We start from the raw sequence: 21,312 nt of genomic DNA on the forward strand, positions 1-21,312 counted from the left end.
CTGGAGGCTTCTGCCTCAGGCTGCTCTCCCAGTCAGCAGCACCATACGGTCGAACCTACCCCAGCCTACCCCTTGCTCCTGTGGCTCATGAAGCCTGGGCAGTAGTAAGAAGCAGTTCGGCTATAGGCTGAGCAAGTGCAGCATGGTGGTAGAATGTGCCTTCGGACGTTTGAAAGTGCGCTGGCACAGTTTACTGACTCGCTTAGACCTCAGTGAAACCAATATTCCCATCGTTATTACTGCTTGCTGTGAGTTCCACAATATCTGTGAGAGTAAGGGGGAGATATTTTATGGCGGGGTGGGAGGTTGAGGCAAATTGCCTGGCCATTGATTAGGCACAGCCAGACACCAGGGCAATTAGAAGAGCACAGCAGGGTGCACTGTGCATCAGAGAAGCTTTGAAAACCAGTTTCATGACTGGCCAGGCTACAATGTGAGAGTTCTGTTTGTTTCTCCTTGATGAAAACCCACCCCCTGGGTTCACTCTACTTCCCTGTAAGCCAACCGCCCGCCCCTCCCCACTTTGATCTCTGCTTGCAGAGGCAATAAAATCATTTCAGGGCCGGATTAACTTTTTGGTGCGAGGGGTGCAGGTGGCAATGGGGAGGGCAGGAGCCCCCATTTGGTGCTCAGGAGGGAGTGGGGATGTGGGGGGGTTCAGGAGTCAGGTCATGGGATGTGGCAGGGCTGGGTATGTGTGGGAGTGCAGGAGTCAGGGGAGGAGGCTGAGGGGTGTGGGGAGGAGTGCAGGAGTCAGGGCAGGGAGTGTGTGAGGGCGGTACGGGGGTCAGGTGGGCAGGGAGTTGGGGTATGTGAGGGGGTGCAGGGGTCAGGTGGGCAGAGGGCTGTAGGTGTGGGCTGAGGTCGTGGGGATGCTCACAACAGGGGACTGGAGGGGGGTATGCCTTGATTTCAGCCCCTTCTCCAAGGTCCCACCCGCACTTCTCCTCCTCCTCCTCCCCGGAGCAGCGAGCGTGTTGAGGCTTCACTCCTCCTCCTCCCTCCTTCTGCAAGCAGTTGATAAGAACATAAGAATGGCCATACTGGGTCAGACCAAAGGTCCATCTAGCCCAGTATCTGTCTACCGACAGTGGCCAATGCCAGGTGCCCCAGAGGGAGTGAAGCTAACAGGCAATGATCAAGTGATCTCTCTCCTGCCATCCATCTCCATCCTCTGATGAACAGAGGCTAGGGACACCATTCTTTACCCTTCCTGGCTAATAGCCATTTTATGGACTTAGCCACCATGAATTTATCCAGTTCCCTTTTAAACATTGTTATAGTCCCAGCCTTCACAACCTCCTCATGTAAGGAGTTCCACAAGTTGACTGTGTGCTGTGTGAAGAAGAATTTCCTTTTATTTGTTTTAAACCTGCTACCCATTAATTTCATTTGGTGACCCCTAGTTCTTGTATTATGGGAATAAGTAAATAACTTTTCCTTATCCACTTTCTCTACATCACTCATAATTTTATATACTTCTATCATATCCCCCCTTAGTCTCCTCTTTTCCAAGCTGAAGAGGCCTAGCCTTTTTAATCTTTCCTCGTATGGGACCCTCTCCAAACCCCTAATCATTTTAGTTGCCCTTTTCTGAACCTTTTCTAGTGCTAGAATATCTTTTTTGAGGTGAGGAGGCAGCGCCGGGGAGGGAGGGAATAGCACACTGGGGAAAGAGGCGAGGGAGGAGCTTGGCTGCCGGCAGAGCCTGCAAGGTGGGCGGAGAAGAGAAGGCCAGGCCAGGGCCCCTTTGGACCACCAGTGGCGCCATGGTAAATCCAGTACTGGTCGTTGTTTCAAATTCATGCAGTCTTTATTAATTTGGCACACAAATGGGGGGATAACTGCCAAGGTAGCCTGTGAGCAGTGAGGGAGGAGGGAATCACAGGAGTGGGGTAGTTGTAGAGGCACCCCTTAGAATGGCATGCAGCTCATCATAGAAACTGCATGTCTGGGGCTCGGAGTGGCCATTTGCCTCTCCAATTCTTTGGTAGGCTTGCCTCAGCTCCTTAAGTTTCATGTGGCACTGCTGCGGGTCCCTGTTATAACCTCTGTCCTTCATGCCCTCAGAGAGTTTTTCAAATATTCTGATATTTTGTCTTTTGAAATGGAGTTCAGATAGCACAGATTCATCTCCCCATACAGCGATCAGATGCAGTACCTCCTGTTCGGTCCATGCTGGAGCTCTTTTGCGATTCTGGGACTCCATGGTCACCTGTGCTGATGAGCTCTGCATGGTCACCTGTGCTGATCAGCTCGCCACGCTGGCCAAACAGGAAATGAAATTCAAAAGTTAGCAGGGCTTTTCCTGTGTACCTGGCCAGTGCATCTGATTTGTCCAGAGTGGTCACAATGGAGCACTCTGGGATAGCTCCCAGAGGTTAGTACCATCGAATTGCATCCACACTACTCCAAATTCAACCCAGCAGGGTTGATTTCAGCAATAATCCCCTCATCGGGGCAAAGTACAGAAATTGATTTTAAGAGCCCTTTAAGTCGAAAAAATGGCTTCGTCGTATGGACGGGTGCAGGGTTAAATCGATCTAATGCTGCTAAATTCAACCTAAATTCGTAGTGTAGACCAAGGCTGAGTGGAGAAGAAGAAAGGAGAGAGTGAGGCTTATTATTATAAACAAGACACTGAGCACAGACAGAGACCCTGAACTTTCCACTTTTAGGTCCTCAAAAATCCATTTCATACGCGCTTGTGTGAATGAGTGGACTAGGCCCAAAGGCCCCCTGCTGGAGGCCTCAGGGTTCTGCCACACCTATCCCAGGAGCAGTGGAGAGGTCCTCCAAGCAGGCTAGAGTTGCTGCAGGGGAAGCAGCCAATCAGAGCCCAGGAGGGCTGTATAAAAGGAGTTGCAGAACAGTGCACTAGTTAATTGCTGCATGGAGTAGGAGAAGAGTGGACTGCAGACTTGGCTGCCTGGAAGAGCAGCAGGGCTATGGACAGCTAAGTTTGATGGCAGGGACTGGGGAAGTGAGAGCCTCCTGGCTGGCTGCTAGGGCCTGTGTAAGGAAAGAGCTTGGGGAAGGCTATGTAAAGATAGTGTTGCTAGGGAGGAAGCCCTGGGGATACAGGCCCATCCTAGGGCTAAACTACTTAAAGACTAAAGCCCAAGAGATGGCTAGAGAGAGAGAGTCCTATGTAGCCTGTATATCCCGGAAGGGGTTTGTGCTGGTTAATGTGCAAACAGTGTGACTTGGCCAGAGGGCTGAGTCTCTGAAAACCCACCTGAGAACCACAAAGGGGTCTCCAGACCTAAAGAGTAGAGGCACGCTCAATCAGAAGGGGGCACTTGTGAGAGGTGGGTGCAAACCCCCTTACAGCTTCCTTATACAGTCTTGATTGTATAATAAGCCCCTTTTGTTGCTCCCCTTCCTTGACTTCTGTCCACCTTTTTGTCTATTGTTAGATTGTGAGCTCCTCAGGGCAGGAACATTCCTTCTGGTACAGCTGAAGAGTACAGTAGAGTAATGGTAAAAAAAAAAAAAAATGGGTAAACTAACCTAAACAACTTCATATTCCCTCATATGAGAAGCAGATGAAAACTTAATTTGCCCACATTTACTGTCAGTTATACTCATGGAATGTTACTAGCACAAATAATAATGGTGTAGCAACTTGAGGGGGGAGCTTTTGGTTTGCTACATTGCTCTATGTGTATTTCTCAGTTTGCAGCTGTTAGCAGTCTGCTTTTCAAAGACTGGGACAACATTCATGGATGCTCTACTAGTTGTCCCAAACAGAAGCACAGACATGTTCACCATAGATAAAACCATCAGACCCATTTCACTTGTACATAATCAAACTTAGGTGTAGTGCTCATCACAATTTGTACAATGTCAGCTTCGTGCCACTTACAAGAGTCAGAGTGACCAGTCCTGATGGGCGAGGGAAACTTTCAAATAATTTTGAAGATTGATATGGGGACTGTCTGTGTGTGTAGCAAAAGAGTTCATGTCCAGATCTCAGTCCCTTGCTGCTCAGGCTAGTAGTGGGGGCTGTGGGAGCACCCAAAGTTACACTTCAGCAATATTCCACTTGCCAACTGATTGAGCAGCAGTGACACACTTTAAAGTGAAATGCCTATCCTTCCCACCCAATCTATTGAAACTTTGAGAAGACCCACAAGTGAGAACATTCAAATTACCCACTCATCCAGTTATTATGTATACAACTTCCACTGCGTACTTCTCTGACAAGTGCTTTCTCCTGTGCCACTCCTTATGAGTTGGAAACACTCCAGATCAAAATCTGTAAGCCACCAACCTGGTCTTCCAAGTTGCTGCCCACATCTCTACTTTTCCCTAACACATCCAATAAACCACATCTTGATAACGGCTAGGCAAATGGACACCTGTGATAACTATGGCCTGGATAAAAATCTATCTGGTCTTTTAGACCATCAGCTCTTAGGAGCAGGGACTGTCCTCTATTATTGGGTAACATCACTGTAGTTAAATAGAAAACTAATTTCAACCTTAATAGCTGATTTGCATATTTTTTTAATTGTTCTAAAATTCATATGCTGACTCAGCTTGTCTTGAATATTGGTGTGCCTTGTGGGCAGCTGGGTAGGGTTAGTAGTATAAAATCTGCAAAGGTTCTGGGTTTACAAATCCCATCAAATTGACATAAAAATTTGTGATTTTTATAATGTTAATGAACACATTAGTCCTGACCCTCAACTTTAACTTCAGTCTCTTTGGGTATGTCTACAAAAAGGTGTGTTTGTAGCATGTGTAAATTTACTTTTCTAGCTTTAATCTAGCTGGCATAGCTCACCATAGTAGTGAATATATGGCAGAGTCTAGTAACTTACGTACCTAGCCAGGCTCCTTGACATGATTGTACTCAGATTGCTGCCCCATCTTCATTGCTGTCACACATGCTAGCTAGATCAAAGCTAGTACAGCTATGCCTATCTGTGCTACTATAATACCTTCACTTGCAGTGTAGACAGGCACTCTGAGTCACTCCCCAATCCACTCCAACAGACATCACAGAACTCTGTCATTCCAGATGAGATGGTGTAATGCAATGTAACAGCAGATGGGTATGGTTGGAGAAATGGGCAGATTTTGTGCTCATTAATTCAGAAATTGTCCTTGAAGCATGGACAATTACATACTCCCCTCCCGGCCAGGCACCTCTAAGAGGCAATACTTCCCCTCTTGCAAGCATGGAGTCTGAGTGTAGCAAAATCCTTTTAATAAAGGAGGGAAACAATGCGGCATTCTGTTGGGAAAACACCACAAACAGGATTCATAACGCAAACCATGAGCAACAGACCCACCCCCAAGTAAGTTTGGCAGTATCCTTTTCCCCTCAGGGTCTTAAGTCCAGCAACCCAAAAGATCACCCCAAATCCCAAAAGTCCAACACCCCAAAAGTCTCTGTCCCTGGTCAGTACAGCCCCAGAGTTCAAAAGTTTATCTGCAAAGTTTTACCTCCCAGCCTGGGGGAGGAGGGGGCAGGGCACAGTGGTGTTAAGGGGCACCTTACATGGTCCGAGGCTGACTGCCCCACCTCTCCATAGGTTTCTGCAGCAGCCTTTACAATGAGCTGCTCCAGCCGTTCTGCAAACTGCTCTGCTCCACCAGCTGTCCCACAAGCTACTCCACTTCACCAGCTGCTCAGCAACATAGTTTCAGACCCTTCCACAGCACTCATTGATTTCAACTTGTGGTGGAGAAGCCTCAGTGCTTGTACACCATTGACATAATATGAATTCAGCTTAGCAGCCTGTAACTTGACTCCTAATAAAATTAAAATTAGTTCTGATATTCCATAGTAGAAAAAGGAAAAAATGTAATTAGCATTTCAGATCCTCAAAAGGTACCCATACTATCAAATCCAAATACTTGTCCTCAGCCTCTCTCAAGTCACTAAGTTTTGGAACCCTTGTCTAGCGACTGCTACTTAGTTGATGGCGAGTCCCTCTGGCATAAAACAGTTTCATTGTCCTTGATTCACATAATCACTTTATTCTTCCTGCCCCAATAACAGAGAATCTGGGGATACCACAGTAGCCAAAGTGACCATTTGGGCTGCTGTGAAGGTCATGCTAGGGGGGTGGGTGTGCCTGTGCAAACAAGATCAGCCCCTGAAGTTCTTTTCCACAACTCACCACAATTCACCACCAGATGTCAGGGTAGAGCTCATCATGCTTACACTGGTATAACTACGTTGCCCAGGGAATTTCCACACCCCGGGAGACATAGTTATAACTGACATAACTGCTGGTGTAGACAGCGCTCCGGGAGGTGGAGTACCTATGGTGACAGGCATCGGTGGTGTCCTCACTAAGCACTACAGCAGTGCTGCTGCAGCACTGTAAGTGTAAACAGGCCCTTAGTGTTGCCAGATGTTATTGCTCCTCAACCCTTGTACTAAAGATTCCCTCTGAAGTGTCACATGCACTTCTATCTCACAGTGCACTATTGTACCAGAGTGCTACGAATCCCCTTGGCAAGAAAAGATTGTTTGCTTCTCAACTTGTGCAACTCGTGTAACTCAGCACAGAAACAACGGGTCCATGTACCTATGAGCTATGGCAACCTGCTCCAAATGATCCCTGCACTAGTCAATACATCTAGTCCTAGCATAGGGAAGGCATACCGATGAATGAGAGAATATAATTCTGTGACAACATACCACACACAGTGGCATATGTACTTCAGCATTCCTCATGTCTGTTTACTATAGCACAGTCCAGCCGAATAATCCTTTAGTACATTTTGAGTGGCTCTTGCCAACTCCAGGTGGCAAAGTGAAAGTTGCTGTTGTGTACCTTTATTCTGTGTTTTCCAATAGATACCCTCAGCATTCTGCAGGGGTATGAGATACTGACTCCAACCTTCACTTCCATCCCCACTTCAGTGCTCCTATAGTCATACAGAAAAAATGTAGCATCATTACATTAAAAGGTGCATGTGCAATACATTTAAGTGTGGCAGTGATATATAGCTACATAAAGCAAGATAGAGAAGAGTTTTAGTTTTATTAATAGTTTTGTAAACCTGACAATATATGATTGAAGTCTTTGTTTGTTTGTTTTTTTAAAAACTTTAGACTATTCCCTTCTGGAGCAGTTACATTCTACTGTATTAACCTTGAAGACTGGCACATTATCTCAGACTCTATTATATCTTTCTGTAATTATGTTTGAACATCCTTGCCACTTAAAGTTTGGAAATAGATTCATAGATTCCAAGGCCAGAAGGGACTACTGTGATTATCTAGTCCAACCTCCTAACACAGGCCATAGAACTTCCCCAAATAATTCCGACAACATAGCTTTTAGAAAGCCATTCAATCTTGATTTCAAAACTGTCAGTGATTGAGAATCTGCCACAACTCTGGGTAAATTATTCCAATGGTTATAGCTTTGTTGTTTGCACAGCATATTAATATTACTCCTCCCTAAATGATTAATACTGCAGATATCAGGCTGGAATGTGTTTTATTGCAATTTATAAACCCTTTGAACCCAGCAGTTCATAATGCAAGTGCTGACATCCTATTAATTTGTGCTATTATCATTAAAGAATAATTCTGAACCAAATGCTTTTACTATAGGTAATTTTCATTAGTGGGTGCCCTTAATGTTAATTACTATCACAAAAGTGAGTATAAAGAAAATTTAATGAAGGACGTAGAGTTTTGGTTAAAATGTTTTCTCCATTAAGCATAATATCATTTGATTAAAAACCATTCAATTTATTTAAAAAGCATTAGATGCTATAAAAAAGTCTCTACACAGGAAACTCCTGAAAGCAGAAAGGCTCATTTTGTTTTTGAACAAATACATGACTGCAGTTTCTCTAGGGAAAAAAAAAATATAGGCTGTTAGGTTATGGAACATTTTATACCAAAATGATATTTGCAGTAAAGTCACCATAACTTTGATGCTTTACAATGTGTTTTATCAAAGTCAAAAGCTGTCCTAAAATATTTAAAATATATTAGCCTAAAGTTATGTAGGTAAAAGGTACAGTTATGCTGAGATTCAGCTTTGAATAACAATGGCTGTAATTCTGATATTTAACCATGGAATAGTTTTTCAAATATAGATTTTTAAGCAGTTTGTGAGGAGGACCTGCAGCATATGGCTGGTTTAGCAACTTCTTCCCTTCCTGGCCAGCTCCTGACAACCCCCCTGTAAACTGGAAGTATGTCTCCTGCCATCTTCCTGCTTCCATTGGTGCCTCCACATGCAGTCAAGGGAGTCATCATGCAGAATGGTCACTTATACTGAGCAGCCAAGTAGAAAATTTTAATTTTAAAATGTTTCATATACCCGTAAGTTAATGGGATGTTTTTACTTTTCTGGTCAAAAACTGTTACTAACCTGTTCAGTAACTGTTCTTTGAGATGTGCTCCACATGTTCTTTCTATTCTGGGCATGTGCACGCCCTAAACACAGCTATTGGAAGTTTTTCCCTCTGGGTACCTGTTGATGGAGATCAAGCATCCTCTGCTGCCAAGTGCCACTATGTGCAGGTATGAAGAGTGGAGCCCACCTGATCTTCCCCCATTTCCTTCCTGCTGGAAAAACCTCTGATACAGAGGGGACAGATGGGCAAGTCATGGAATGGACATGTGCAACATCTCAAACAACAGTTACTAAACAGGTTAACAGCTGTTGTTCTTTTGAGTGATTACACACGTGCATTCCACTCTTGGTGACTCACAAGCAGGGCTGGCCTTACCATGAGGCGAACTGAGGTGGCTGCCTCAGGTGCAAGACTGTGGGGAGGTGCCACTAGGACCCAGAGTGTAGAAAACTGTGTCTGCTGCTGGTGCATATGTATTCTCTCTGCTCTAGATGCACGTGCTGTGCTGGACGAAGGAAGGCACAAGAGACATAACAGGCAGGCAGCAGAAAAGTTGAGAGGGAATAACAGAAAACAGCAGAGCTGCAAGGAGAGAGAGGAGGAGGAGGAGCCTCTCTAGCACCCCCAGGAGCCTGGACTGATTCACACCAGCTTCTCAGGGAGCTTCCTGTTTCCTGCTGCTTCCCTGAACCCACTTGAGGAGAACAGGCAGTCAACTGAAGTTGTAGGAGCCAGTTAGGCCCTTAAGATGCTGATATCTTCCCTCACTCAGGCCCTGTTACCAGCCTGCTTATTTGTCCCCTTCAACTGAGTGTTGAGAGCCACTATAACTGGCACAGAACAGTAGTCATGAGTGAAACAAGAAAACATCCCTCTGGGGCAGCATTCAGAAAAAGAAAGAAAGCAAAGGAAGCTTTTCTATCTAAGCAGGAAGGGGCACTCCTGAGATACATAGACACAAATGTTCACGGTGAGCCTTCTGGCGCCAGTATGGATGTGAGTGGTGAGGAGATGCCTGATCTTCCAGTTAGTTAGAGTGAAGGTGACCTGGCAGCTACTGCAGCATCCAGATCTCCATCTCAGATGGATGTAACCATGCTTATTCCTGAAGAAAAGTGTAGATCAGAGAAGAGTGTGGTGGAGGTGCAAGAAACAGCTACTTAAATCTAGATGATCCAGGACTGTGGACCCACTTAAGCAGTAGCCTGAGGGACTTCCTTGTACTGCATGGGCCACATCAAGGAAAAACTTCATGTTCCCCAAAGACAATGAAAATAGAAGTTTCCATCCAACATGTTACTGACATGAAATCCCCAATGGTGACAAAGTGGAGAGGCCATGGCTTATGTACTCAAAAACCCAGAATGCTGCATACTGTTTTTGTTGAAAACTCTTCCAGTCTAATATTTCAGCCACATTGGGTTCTACAGGAACAAAGGACTGGAAAAATCTGGCTAGAAATCTGGCTTGCCATGAGAAGGCAGCAAATCACCAGAGAGCATTCCATAGGTGGAAAGAACTTGAGATGAGATTAAGGTTAAAGGCCACCAGAAATGATCAGCATCAAGAGAAGATTGCATCAGAGTATCTTTACTGGGAAAATGTTCTGAAAAGGCTCATTGCCATTGTGAGAACGCTTGCTACCCCAAACCTAGCACTGTGTGGCACTTCAGATCAGCTCTATGTGCCAAACAATGGAAACTTCCTTAAAATTGTGGAGCTGTTGGCTGAGTTTGATGCTGTACGCCAGGAGCATCTAAGAATAGTCACCACCCAAAAAATGTACATACACCACTACCTTGGAAAAACAATTCAAAATGAGATCATACAGTTACCGGCAACAAAAATCAAACAGGAGATTGTGGCAGATCTGAAGTCAGCAAGATATTATTCTGTTATTCTGGACTGCACACCTGACATCAGCCATAAGGGACAAATGACTTTAATGGTGCATTTTGTAACAACAACAGAACCTAGTGAAAATGCCCCTGCAATGGTGACTGTCAGAGAGCATTTTCTAGAATTTATTAACACTGATGATACTACAGGAGCTGGTATGACAAATGTGCTTCTTAAAAAGCTGGAAGATACGGGAATTGCAATAGCTGACATGATAAGTCAGGGCTACAATAATGGTGCCAACATGAGAGGAAAGAACAGCGTGCAGACATGGATCAGAGAATTAAACCCTCAAGCTTTTTTTGTCCCATGAAGTTCTCATTCATTGAACTTATTGGTCAGTGATGCAGTATCAGCTTCTAGTGAGGCTGCTGAATTTTTTTATGAAATTCAAAGTATTATATATTTTTCTCTGCATCAACTCATCGATGGGAAATTTTGAAGCAACATCTGGGAACATCCTCTCTGACACTGAAACCACTGAGTGCCACACGATGGGAAAGTCGAGTGGAGGTGATAAAGCCTATCAAACACCAAATTGGAAAGATAGATGATGCCACAGTTGCCATTTTGGAGGATAATGCTATGACAGGAACTGTTCGTGGGAGAATAGTGGCAGAGGGAAAGGAATCACCAAACACATACGTAACTTCAAATTTCGGTGAGGCTTAGTGTTATGGCATGATGTGAAATAAATGTTGTAAGCAAGAGACTCCAAGGCGTTGACCTTGATATATCTGGACCAATGGAACAACTGGACAAAGCAAAGTCATACCTACAGTCTTATCGGTCAGATGAGAGATTTCAAAACATTCTGAATAGCGCACGGAAGTTGGCAGACGAACTTCACACTGAAGCTATTTTCCCACCCATTCAAGAATACAAGAGTCACTGAAGAAAAAGACATTTTGATTATGAGACATGAGATAATCCCATAAGAGACCCCAAACAACAATTCAAAGTTGAATTCTTAAACCAGGTGCTAGATTGTGCAATACAGTCAGCTGAAGAATGTTTTGTGCAGCTTAAGGAACACAGCAGTGTATTTGGGATGTATGATATTCCAAAACTCCTACCTATACCTGAAGAAGTCCTACACCAGCAAGACAAGGCACTAGAGACAGTGTTGACACATGATGACATGCGTGATATTGATGCAAGTGATTTAGATGATGAACTGAAAGCCCTTTCAAGGTACATTTCGGCAGGATCAACTCCAAAGGCTGCTCTGGAATATATGTCCACAAATAAGATGACCACCCTCTTTCCAATTGCTTTTGTTGCTCTGCACATACTTCTAATACTTCCTGTAACAGTTGCCAGTGGAGAACACAACTTTTCCAAGCTGAAGTTAATAAAAACACATGCACAATGACACAGAAGAGGCTGGTTGGCCTTGCAACCATCTCAATAGAGCATGAGCTGGCCCAGACTGTGGACCTTCAGGAAGCAGTTCAAATCTTTGCAACCAATAAGGCATGGAAAGCACGACTTTGATTATTCAAACAGATAAAAATGCCAGTGTTTACTATGCAGACAAGACAAGTTACATTTGCCATTCAGGCATTTGAAAGTTAAGCATTACTTAAAATTTTTGAACAAGGCATTTTAAGTTGTTAGTTCTCCTTCATTGGGGTAGGTAGCAAAGCAAAGAATTGAGATCTTTCAAAGTTTTGGCTTAAGCGAGGGGTATGGGGCGTCATTTCTGCTCCCCACTTCAGGTGCCAAAATGTTGTGGGCCGGCCCTGCTCACAAGCCATGAAAACAGGTGGTGGGATCGGAGTCTATCTAAACAAAAACTGATGGACAACTCATCCAAAGCTGGCATAATCTCCAGCTTGCCGACTAATGGCATAATGGAGCACATGTGTGCACCGAAGACCAAGTTGCCACCTTACAAATGTCTAGGATAGAAGCCTTATCCAGAAAGGCTGCAGAAGCCATTTGCAATCTTGCTGCATGTGCTGTTGCTCTGCGTGGCAGGATAACATTAGAAAAATTGTGGCACAGGCGAATACATGAGGCTATCCAAGATGATATCCACTGTGCAGAAACTGGGACCCTCTTCATCCTCTCTGTGATTGCTACAAAAAGCTGGGAAGGAACCGGTTGGACCTGTTGAGGCAGAACACCAGCATTCTCTTGACAACGAGAGTATAGCCTTTCCTCATTTTTATTCAAGTCTGATTTGGGAAAGAATGAAGTTAGGTAAACTGATTGGTTAATATTGAATCTACACACCACATTTGAGACAAAACTTCATTGAAAGGTACAATAAAGAGCAAAAGACTCAAAAGGAAGACTCTCATGCTTTGAAAATACCAAATTTAGGATCCTATACTAAGGATAAAATTTTTCCAAGCCTTTCAAAAATCTTATTGACATTCTATTAGAAAAGACAGAGCAGTTATCCACCTGAGGGTGGAAAGCTGAGATAATTGCTAGGTGGACCTTGATGGAACTAACAGTCAAATCTTGCTGTTTTAGGTACAAAATATGCTAGATTTGCCATTGCATTCTTGAAACTCCAGAATGAGACCGAATAGAGAAACACTTCCATTTAGAAAAGATAAGATCTAGTAGATAGCTTTTTTTATTCAACAGCAGATCTTGAACCTCTTTTGAACACAATTCCTCTAACCATGGAGATGGAGTAGAGAGCAGGCGACCATGGTGTTGAGAAATTAGATTTTGGTCCAGTGGAAGCAGCTATCAGCTCTTTCACCAAAAGGGACAGAAGTGTGGAGAACCAGTGCTGTCTCAGCCATGCTAGGACAATTCAAATGACACAGGCATGATACAGTCTGATTTTTATTAGTGAAGGAGTCAAACTGGGGAAGCGTACAGGCAGTTGCTCTTCCAAAGTATCAGGAAAGCATCCATTAGGGAACGTAGACTGAAACCACATAGGAAACAAAACTGCTGGCATTTCTTGTTGTATCTCACTGAAAACAGATCTATCTGAGGAGTTCCCACGACTGGAAAATGGACTGGCTACATTTGAATGAAAGGACCACTCATGGTTGACTCGTAAATAACTTTCTTAGGTGATATGCCAGCTTGTTCTGCACTCCTGGAGGGTAAGAAGCTTTGAGATCAATTGACTTGGCAATACAAAAATCCTCTAAATGAACTGATTCTTGGCAGAGCAGAAATGAACAAGTGCCACCTTGTTTGCTGAAATAGAACATTGCTGCTGTGTTGTCTGTGAGAATAAGCAGGTCTTTTCCCCTTGATAAGGGGGAGGAAAACCTGACATGTCAGCCATATAGCTCTCAACTCCCTGACACTTATGCGAAGAGTCAGGTCCTTTGTGGACCAAAAACCCTGCAACTGAAAAGAACCCAGATGAGCCCCCAACCAAGGGCACACGCATCCATTACTAACATTAGCAATGACTGGGGACGGACAAATGGAACTCTTATGCAAATGTTGGCAGGGTTTTCCCAGCAGTCTAGAGACTCTAAAATGTGAGGTGGCTCCCTGAGCCGTGTTCCAATGGTGATGACTCAGCAAAAATACTGAGGCCAGCCAACCTTACTGAGGCCTGAGACACCATCTAACATACTGGATTATGTATGTGCAAGAGGCCTCATGCAATTCCATGCAGTTGTGACTGGGTATGTCTTGAGAGCTCAAATGATAGATCAAATTATCTAAAATCCTGCCTTTGGAAGGGATTGAGTGCAATCCAGTACTGCCCCTATAAACTCTACCTTCTGAACTGGGGAGAAAAAGGATTTTGAGTTGATCACCAGACTTAATACCTTTAAAGTTGACTGGATGAGAATTACACTGGACAACCTGAGCCCTGGAAGAGGAAGTTACTCACCTTGTGCAGTAATGATGGTTCTTCGAGATGTGTCCCCCTGTGGGTGCTCTATTGTAGGTGTGCTTGCATACCTGCGCTGCTGAGCAGAGAACTTTTGTAGCAGTGTCCATTCTGCCCGCACACGTGCTGTCCCGCCGCCGTGCCCTGCCATGAGGCTAATCAGCGCATGAGCGAACCCCCTCAGTTCCTGCTTATCAAAGACTCTGCAGTAGAGAAATCTGAAGTAGAGGAGGGTAGGGGCATGGAGCATCCATGGGGAATACATCTTGAAGAACCATCATTACGGCACAAAGTGAGAACCTTCCTCTTCTTCAAGTAGTGTCCTTATGGGTGCTTCACTGTAAGTGACTCCCAAGCAGCATCCCCAGTGGGAAGGTGGGGCTTTGGAGTCAAATCTGTTATGGATGACAATACCATGGAGATGAAGATACTGGGGACTCTGTTTCCAATGGTAATTGCATAATGTTCTGTGAAGGTACATGCAGATGCCCAGCTTGCTGCTCTACAGATTTACGGGATAAGGACATTCTTGAGGAAAGTGACAGAGCAGGAAACCAACCTCATGAAGAATGTGCGCATTCCGGATGGAGATGCTATGTTGCGAGTCTGGTAGCCGTGTTTGATACAGTTTGAGACCCCTTTGGAGACTCTCTGCACTGATACGTTGCACTCTTAGACCTCTCTGCAATGGAAAGGAAAAGCTTAGGAGACTTCCTTAAAGCCTTCATCTTATCCAGGTAAAAGGGCAGGGCTATCCTAACAGCCAGTCTGTGTAGTATTGCCTCTCTGTTATCACAGTGAGCCTTGGAGTAAAAGGTTGGGAGGTGAATCAGTTTGTTTATGTGAAAAGTTGAATATTGTATAGTGCCATCAGAGCCGCTATTTCCTCCATTCTTACTGAGATGATCACCACTAGGAAGGCTATCTTCATCGACAGCTATGTGAGCAAACAAGTAGTCATGGGTTCAAAGGTTGATCTAGTCAGACTTTTCAGTACTAGGTTTAGGTTCCATGTGGGGTAGGGTGTCTGGGTTAGGGGAAAAAGGTTTACTATACCCCTGAAGAATCACTTTGTGGTTGGGCATGAGACATTGTGTATCCCTCTATTTGTTGATGGAAGGCTGCTACAACTGCTAGGTGAACTCTGAGTGAACAGATAGTCCTGATTTTTTGAGAGTCAGTATATAATCTAGGACTATTGGGAGAATAGCAGATGTCAGGGAAATTTGTCTGGAATTACACCAAACCAGGTCCCACTTTTGCAGGTAAGTATGACGGGTAGTCTATTTTCTATGGTGTAGTAACAGTTTTTGTACCTCCTCAGAGCAGAATCTTTCTATGTGCTGGAACCACGAAGGAGCCAGGCCGAGTTGGGATATCTGCAAACTAGAATGGAGAATGTGTCCTTTGTTCTGTGATAGGAGGTATGGAGTGGGTGGGAGAGAGATTGGCAGGCACGTTGCCAGCTGTGACAGGTAAGAATACAAAGTCTGTCTCAGCCAGGTGGGAGCAATCAGTATGACATTTGCTCTCTCTTTTCATTTTCAGTAGGACTTTTGATAGTATGGGGGAAAAGGTCCCTGTCCTATGGACAGGGGTGGCAGGTTTGTAGAAATTTTCATAGTGCCCAGAATGCCCAGAGCCAGCCCACCTCTGTCCCCAAACTCCCCCCCCCAAAACTCTACCCCCCACCTGCCTAAGGCTCTGGAAGGGAGTTTGGGTGGCGGGAGGAGGTCTGGGGTGTATGTCCTGGGCTGAGGCAGGGGATTGGAATGCAGGATGTGTGAGAGGTTGGGCTCTGGGAGGGAGTCTGAGGTGCATGCTCTGGGATGGAGTATGGGTGCAGGTTGGGGAAGGGGGTGGGAGTACAGGAGATGGTGAGGGGTGCAGGGTCTGGGAGTGAGTTTGAGTGCAGGCTCTGGGAGACAGTGCGGAGGGCTGGGGTGCAGGTTCTGGGAGAGCATTTGGGGGCAGGAGAGGAGTTGGGGGTGCAAGATCTGGGATGGAGTTTGGGTGCTGGGTGCAGGCTCCAGGCTAGGGTAGGGGTTGGGCGTGGGTGTGCAGGAGGGGGTGAGGGGTGCATGCTTTGGGAGGGAGTTTGGAGACGGGAGGGGGTGTGGAGGGAGGGGGTGCAGGCTGTAGAGCAGAGTTTGGGTATAGGCTCTGGGCTGGGGCAAGGGATGGGGGTGTAGGGGGGGATGAAGGGTGCAGGCTCTGGGAGTGAGTTTGGGTGTACTCTCTGGGAGGGAGTTTGGTGGCAGGAGGGAGTGTGTGGGAAGGGAGTGGAGGTGCAGGCTCTGGGCTGGGGGAGGGGCTGGGCATGCAGGCTCTGGAATAGAGTTTGGGGACAGGAGGGGGTGTGGAGAGAGGGGGTGCAGGCACCATGGGCCCATAGAACTCACCGCCCACAACCATGGAAGAAAGAGAGCACCCCCCAAGGAGTGTTGTCCTACTCCTGCCCTGGAGCAGTAGCATCGACATTTCTTGTTCAGGTAAGTGGCAAACAGGTCTGTAGTTGGTGTCCCCCACCACCTAAATAGGTCACAAAGCACTATTGTTTACCTCCCCACATGATCACCAATGGAACTTGTGACTAAGACTGTCCACTATCAAGTTTTGTATACCTGAAAGGTAGGCTGCTGATACTATGACGTTGTGGGAAATGCACCAGTTTCACAGCTTTAGTGCTTCTGTGCAAAAGGCAGATCTGGTGCTTCCCTGTCAATTTATGTTGTACATACACGCTATGTCATCTGTCAAGAATCATGTGCATGTGTTTGTGTACCCCTGATTAGTGGGAGGAGGTGTGCACAGGCATTCCTGACCACTAGGAGTTCGAGGAGGTTGATGTGAAGAGACATCTCCGTGTATGGCCACTTGCATTGTGTTGTAAGGTTATTAAGATGTGCACGCCATCCTATGAGGGATAAATTGGTGGTAAGAGGTAATGATGGAGAAGCTAGTGAGAAAGGAATCCCGGTGCAGACACTTACTGGGTCTTTCCAGCAGCTCAGGGAGCGTTTGACTTTGTTGGGCAGTGATAGAGGTTTGTCTAGTCTGTCTCTGTTCAGCCTGGAGACTGAGCTGAACCACATCTGGAGGCACCTTGTGTCAGAATCATAAAATATTAGGGTTGGAAGAAACCTCAGGAGGTCATCTAGTCTAACCCCCTGCTCAAAGCAGGACCAACACCAACTAACTCATCCCAGCCAAGGCTTTGTCAAGCTGGGCCTTAAAAACCTCTAAGGATGGAGATTCCACCACCTCCTTAGGTAACCCATTCCAGTGCTTCAACACCCTCCTAGTGAAATAGTGTTTCCTAATATCCAACCTAGACCTCCCCCACTGCAACTGGAGATCATTGCTTCTTCTTCTGTCATCTGGCACCACTGAGAACAGCCAAGCTCCGTCCTCTTTGGAACACCCCTTCAGGTAGTTGAAGGCGGCTGTCAAATCTCCCCTCACTCTTCTCTTCTGAAGACTAAATAACCCCAGTTCCCTCAGCCTTTCTTTGTATGTCATGTGCCCCAGACCCTTAATTGTTGTCGTTGCCCTCCACTGGACTCTGTCCAATTTGTCCACATCCCTCCTGTAGTGGGGGACCAAAACTGGATGCAATACTCCAGGTGTGGCCTCACCAGTGCTGAATAGAGGGGAATAATCACTTACCTCGATCTGCTGGCAATGATCCTACTAATACAGCCTAATATGCCATTAGCCTTCTTGGCAACAAGGGCACACTGCTGACTCATATCCAGCTTCTCATCCCTAATCCCCAGGTCCTTTTCTGCAGAACGGCTGCTTAGTCGATCCCCAGCCTGTAGCAGTGCATGGGATTCTTCCTTCCTAAGTGCAGGACTCTGCACTTGTCCTTGTTGAACCTCATCAGATTTCTTTTGGCCCAATCCTCCAATTTGTCTAGGTTACTCTGGACCCTATCTCTATCCTCCAGCATATCTACCTCTCCCCCATCTTAGTGTCATCTGTGAACTTGCTGAGGGTGCAATTAATCCCATCATCCAGATCATTAATAATGTTGAACAAAACCGGCCCCAGGACTGACCCCTGGGGCACTCTGCTTGATACTGGCTGCCACCTAGCCATTGAGCCGTTGATCTCTACCCGTTGAGCCCAACAATCTGGCCAGCTTTCCATCCACCTGATAGTCCATTCATCCAATCCAAGGTTTCACGGATGTGCCCACCATCATATGCCTCAGAAGATGAAGGCAGTGTCTGGCTGATATTTGAGGGCTGATTTGTACTGTCTCTATGAGCATTGCCAGGGTGTGGAATCTGTGTTGTGGAATGTGCACCTTTGCCTGTAACAAATTGAGGTTGGCCCCTATGAGCTCTAAGCACCATATGGGGTGAACATTGATTTTTGAATGTTGATCTGTAGACCCAGTTCTATGAACAAGTCTACGGAGGTTTGGGTAACCCAGTGGGCCTCACTGAAAGAGCGGGCTCTGAGGAGACAATCGTCCAGATGGGGTAGATTATGATCCCCTGGGAACGCAGATGTGCCATCACTATGGAGAGGACCTTAGAGGATACTCTGTGTCACTGAGCGGCCAAAGGGGAGTATTCTGTATTGGTAATGGTCATGGCCCAGGGTAAATCTGAGAAATTGTGGGACGGTCTGATTGATATGTGGAAATAGGCATCCTGGAGGTCAAGGGCCAAAACCCAATCTCCTGGCTTCAAAGATGGAATGATCACTGCTAGTGTGACCATCCTGAATTTTTGAGCTTTGACAAATTTCTTCAGTGCTCTGAGGTCCAGTATGGGTCTCCAGCCTCCCTTTTTATTGTCTACCAGAAATAACGAGAGTAGAAACCTTTGCCTCATAAATGCTGAGGTACCAGTTCTATGGCTCCTAGATGGAGGAGAGCTATTTCTTGTGGTAACAAACTCTCATGAAAAGGGACAGGGAAGGGTGTTGGTAGGGAGGAGGAGGAGGAGGAAGGCAGTGAAGTTGATGGAATATCAATTGCAGACAATTTCCTGGACCCATTGGTTGGATATGATTTGTTCCCAGTTTTTGAGGAACGAAGCAAGGCACTACCCAAACAGATGTGATGTGTTCATCAGCTGCAGTTGGTGTTGAGGGGAGTGCCATATCCATTGGGGTGTTTTGACATCGTGGAAGGTAAAAGGCTGAAATGCTGACATTGTGCCAGATACACCAGTTCCATAGTTTAATGATTCCGGCACATAGGAAGTGCAACCTGGTTCCTCTCTGTTAGTTTATATAAAATATGCAGGCAATGTTGTCTGTCATTACTTATACAGTGCTGTTTTTGTTCAATGCAAGAAAGTGCAAGCATCCGTTGCTAACTGTATGCAGTTCAAGGAGATTTGTGTGTAACAGTTCTTGGCGGGAGACTGCTTGCCCACGCACACATTGTTCGGTTACTTCAGGCAGCATTGCGAGTGTCATAGTATAATTCCCAGATCTGAACCTTAGTGTCCAAAATATGGGTACTAGCATGAATTTCCCTAAGCTTAAGTACCAGCTTAGATCTTGATATGCTGCCACCAATCAGGACTTAAGTAGAGCGCCTGATAGACTCTGGTCTCCCCCAAAACCTTCCCTGGGGACCCCAAGACCCAGATTCCTTGAGTCTCACAACAAAGGGGAATAAACCATTTCCCTTCCCCCTTCTTTCTTCCTCCCAGCTCTTTCCCACCCTGGGTACACTAGGAGATCACCATGATTCAACTCCTTGAATCACCACACAGAGAGGAATGATACCTTGCCCCAGAGGCAATCCAGATTCAAGTTCCGTGAATCTAAAACAAAGGCATTCCCCCTTCTCCCCTCCCTCCCTGTTAAGTACAGACTCAAATCCCTTGAGCCTCAACAAGGAGAAAAAATCAGGTCTTAAAAGCAAAACTTTTAATAAAAAGAAAGAAAAAGTAAAAGGTCTATCTCTGCAATTTAGATGGTAAAAAGTTACAGGGTCTGTCAGCTTATAGAAACTAAAAAGAAGCCTCCCCCCAGCAAATACAATTTAAAATACTTCCAGCAAACTACACAATTGCAAATAAAGGAAAAGAAATAAAAAGACTATACTGCCTTTCTACCTTTTTACTCACAAAATGGGAATAGAAGATTAGAGAGCTGTAGGTACGTGTGGTCACTCTGAGTCCAGAGAGAACAAAGCAAAACCCAAAAACACACACAAAGGCTTCCCTCCACCGAGATATGAAAGTATCTTTTCTCCTGATTGGTCCTCTGGTCAGGTGTTGCAGGTCACTGTTTGTTAATCTTTTACAGGTGAAAGAGACATTAACCCTTAGCTAGCTGTTTATGACAGTGAGTCTTTGACTTTAGCAGCATTACAAGGCATTTGTTTATGCACACGGCTCACCAGGGTATCAGCCTGCATCTATAGGTTTGATCGATCGCGGGTCCCATTGGCCATGGCTCGCTGCTACAGGCCAACGGGGACTGTGGGAAGCAGCGTGGGCCAAGGGATGTGCTGGATGCCGCTTCCCACCACCTCCATTGGCCTGGAGCAGTGAACCACGGCCTGTGGGAGCTGCGATCGGCCAAGCCTACGGATGCAGCAGGTAAACAAACCGACCCAGCCCATCAGGGTGCTTACCCTGGCCATCTGTGTGCAAAGGTTGGTTTAGGCTGAGTTTGCGTGGTATGTAGACAATTCTTAACCAGCCCTGAAGGCTACACATGTGAAAATGCATGTCGCACCACAAATGTGGTTGCCGCCTAGTGGCCTAATAGTTGGAGGCAGACCCATGCTGCTATGTGGTCTGTTCAGTATGGTGGAGGTCAGATTGACTAGGGTGAGGAATCTGGTTGGTGGCAGTGAGATGCACTCTGATGAAGTCCAGTTTCTGCAATGTCACTGTTGATTTTTGCACTTTTTGAGTTGTAGTTGCAACCATGAGAAGAGGGTGATTGTGTGTGTAGTGTCCATGACATCTGCCTGGGTGGGTGTTTTATAACAGGCAATCATCCACACAGGGAAACACTGTCATTCCCTGTTTGTGGAGGTGTCTCACTACTACTGTGAGCATTTTGAAAAAAAACATCTGAGGTGCTGTCAAAAGGCCAAATGGCAGAACCTTGTATTGATAGCGTTCCAGTCAGTGTCACAATACAGCATTTCTTAAGTACTCAGTTCTGTTTCTACAGTGTGTTTCAGTATGAAGACTAACTCCTGTGTTGGAGTGTTTTTCTACCTGAATTTTTTTTTTTTAAACCAC

This window comes from Gopherus evgoodei, chromosome 1 (genome assembly GCF_007399415.2).
Source record: "Gopherus evgoodei ecotype Sinaloan lineage chromosome 1, rGopEvg1_v1.p, whole genome shotgun sequence".
Classification (NCBI taxonomy): Eukaryota; Metazoa; Chordata; order Testudines; family Testudinidae; genus Gopherus; species Gopherus evgoodei.